General features: G+C 44.6%; 1 long non-coding RNA gene across 1 annotated transcript; it reads right to left on the bottom strand.

Annotated features, from left to right (window-relative positions):
* Positions 1 to 1433: 1433 nt before the first annotated feature.
* On the bottom strand, positions 1434 to 2528 carry LOC121981871. Its single transcript, XR_006111950.1, has 4 exons — positions 2063 to 2528; positions 1914 to 1989; positions 1757 to 1826; positions 1434 to 1493 (listed from the first exon to the last, which is right to left on the bottom strand). It is a non-coding gene; the product is annotated as an uncharacterized LOC121981871 (long non-coding RNA).
* Positions 2529 to 3650: the final 1122 nt, after the last annotated feature.

Genomic DNA, 3650 nt, shown 5'->3' with positions numbered 1-3650 from the left:
CCGAAGAAATTTCGGCAGCATCTCCCCTGTACGGCGGACAATATGAAACTTTCTACATATCACATATACATCAGCCACAAGCGGCTGGAATGATAACAAAAATAAAAACAAACACCACGCAGTTTATAAAGATATTCAGCCTCTGGCTGTCACAACCACGCAGTTAAAAATAGAAATCAATAACAATAGGACTCTGACTCGAAATCCACCCTACTAAACTACACTCGTAAAGCTCAAATCCAACGAACTCACCTCTTCTGCCGTCCAGGCAGGCACGTAGTAGAATGAAATCCAACATCATATCAAAAATCCATCAAAAGGTATCACTCCATACAATATCCATAGGAAAAATCCAAAGATAATACTAAATCAAAGTCTGATATAGCAAAAGGCCAAAATAAAACAAATAACGAACTAGTAGAGAACTGGCTCTACATGCAGATGGGGGGCCACATCCTGAAAATATCAACAATACAGGTGGGTGAGTCCAACACTCAGTACAATTGATATCAAAGTAGGAAACAACACCAAGACTAATCATGCAGATCTCCGACAAGAAAGATAAAAACACGATCCAAGTAAACAGAGAATATCAGACTAACCGGTCCCGAGTATAAGGTCAAACAATCCGAGGGATAAGGAAATCATATGCATGTCAAACATATGTATCCAAACAATACGCAGATATAAACGCAAAGAAACACAAGTATAAACAATAAACGATCACGATATGATGCCCCGTCACCCTCACGCACGATCATCTCACACGCGATGGTGAGGTCGAGTGGGTGGTCATGACAACCGCGCACTGTCGTCACTACTCACGAGTGACCGAGTGGACGGATCTTGAGTACACCTATCCTCCTACCCCAAATCATAAATGGGGAGCCGAACTCTCAACTCCCAGACACAGCCGACGGGAGGAATCCTACGGATAACACGTTGGGTCTCACTACCCATGAGTGGACCAACGGTGCCTAACAGAGTCCCTGCTGCAACACACCGAATCGACCACTAACCCATGAGTGGTGGTGGTGTAGATGAAATCGGCGATGTGCTCAACAATAATGGAGCAGACTATCGCACAGCATGCAATCATGCAAATGGTGCATAGCAATAACCATAAAAACATCCTGACCTAATCCATATATATAGAAAAGTGCACCCTAGGTCAACAGATCATATCGAATCAAAGGTACACAGAAGGTATAAAAACCTAGGTCCTGAACATGGTGAAGCATGGTATATCACTACCCCCTATAAGCATGTATAAACAAATAAAGTATACATGGGATGCAAATCAAGCAATCAATCAATCATGTATCAGATAATGGGTAGTGACTAACCGAAAGAAATAAAGGACATAATTAATGCAACTTGTTAAATTCACTACTATGTATATCAAATGACATAAGTCAAAAGTACCCGCTTCCAATAGGAAAAGTCCAATCAGTCCAAATCCGACGTCGAGATACTCGTCACGCGTCAAGGTCCTGTATAGCAAACATAATGTCTAGTTTAGCTATTTCTATCATTCCAAAATTAGCCAAATTAAATTCTAATCCAATTTAAGAAGTTATAAATTGGATCCAACTAATCCATCCAACACAATTAACGAACCTTAATTAAATAAAATCAATTGGTCCACTAGGGTTAGTTCCTTAACCCTAATCATTTCTTATCGCCCCAATAACCCTATCCTTTTCACAGCTAGAATTAAATCTAGTTCGTATTCAAAATTACCTCCTCCACTTACTTAATTCTGAAGCCTCAACCGGTAATGTTGCTGCCGGAACATAGGTAGTTGTTGGAACCCAAGAAATAACCTGCGGTTCACTATCTATATCAAAATAGAGCTTAAGAAATCATCACACTAATGATAACATAATTCTAGATAAATCTGTGCACCTCACCTTCAATCACAACCAAGGCAATTTACTGCCGGAGAGGATTAGCGCTGGGAAATCAGGTACTCCACAGCACAAAATCCTGGTAGAACAAACCCTTAGTGCTGGAATCAAAGGAATCAAGAAGAAAAATCAAGACTAGGGCTCGGCAGAACCTGGTGGCCGGTGAAGGTGGGTCGGCGTCGGCACAGAGCTTCAAAGAGGAAAAGGGCCTCGGCACTGGGTGGTCGGCTTCAGTGCCAGGATACGGGAGAACACAAGCAGTGGTACTCGGGTGCCGGCGATCGGGGGTGGCCGGCGCTACTCAAGTGACTGGCGACAGCACTCAGATAGCGACGCAGGAAGAGATGAAGGGTCGGCACAGGAAAGGCAGCCGGCTGTCGGCGCTAGGCACCGGGGAATGCGGTGCTGCTCCGTGCGTCGCCGGCGGCTAGGGCGCAGGCTGCAGTGGCTTGGTGTCGCACAAGAGGGCAGCGCCAGAGGAGGAAAGGATCAAGAGGGTGGCTCGACCGGCAGTGGCTCGCGCTCGCCGCGCTTGGGCAGGGACGGAGGAGAAGAGAAGGGCGGCGTCGGCGGAGATGCTAGGGCTAAGAGGAGAAATCGCCGAGCGAAGAGAAAGGTTAGGGCGCGCGGGAGGAATAAAAGAAAAAGAAAAAGAATAAGAAAATAAAAAGGAAAAGAAAATAAAACTTTTCCTCATTAAAATAGGGTAGCCTGAACAGACTTTTCTGGACCTCGTTTTTATCCCCGTTAACTTGTCCGTACGAGCTCCGAAAAATTCCCGAAAAATTTCTAAAAATTTCGGAAAATTCCCTTATTAATATTCACCTATTTTTGGTATTTTACATTCTCCCCCACTAATAAAAATTTGGTCCCCAAATTTCGTTATCTACCATCAGCAAGTACTAACAACAGATATAGAAAGTATGAATGTTGAACGGTAATCTAAATCACATAGCTCAAGTGAAAAGATGGGGATATTGAGCTCGGATCGTATCCTCGAGCTCCTGAGTAACTTCCTCGTCCAAATGATACTGTCATCCGACTTAACCAGCTAAATAGTCTTGTTCCGCAGCTGACGCTCTTTCCTGTCTAAAATCCATACCGGAACCTCCTCATAGGTGACATCAAGCTGAAGGGAACTGAGATTATCTATCAACACATGTATCGGATCGGGTACGTATCTCCTCAGCATAGATACGTGGAATACGGCGTGAACGCCCGCCAATGACGGCGATAGTGCCAACCAGTAAGCTACTGCTCCAATCTATTCCGAGATCTGGAAAGGTCCAATGTATCACGGAGCTGGCTTACCTCTGAGGTCAAATCTCTTCACCCCTTTCGTGGGTAAAACTCGCAGAAATACATGGTCGCAAATGGAGAACTCTAAGAGTCTCCGACTTTGATCAGCATAACCCTTCTGGCAGTCGTATGCCTCTGACATCCTCTACTGATAAAATGGACCACTTTGCCTCACGTTGAGCTCCATGAGGTCTCAACAACTGGGTCTCTCGGATTCTCTTCCTGATCGACGATTGAGTAATCATCGTAACAAGAATACCCTGCTCTGTCTGTCCCTGCTCCTCAATGTCTAACTCAGAGAAATCCTGAATCAAATCTGTGACCACAACTCGGTGGCAAGCTAAAGTCCCTCTGGACCTCTAGCTAAGCGCATCGGCAACCACATTAGCTTTCCCCCGGTGATAGCTAATGGTACAATCAAAAATCCTTCAGGAACTCCAT

Source organism: Zingiber officinale, chromosome 1B, assembly GCF_018446385.1.
Source record: "Zingiber officinale cultivar Zhangliang chromosome 1B, Zo_v1.1, whole genome shotgun sequence".
Taxonomy (NCBI): Eukaryota; Viridiplantae; Streptophyta; class Magnoliopsida; order Zingiberales; family Zingiberaceae; genus Zingiber; species Zingiber officinale.
Note: the sequence above shows the minus strand (reverse complement) of the source record. Positions and strands in the feature narration are given on the sequence as shown.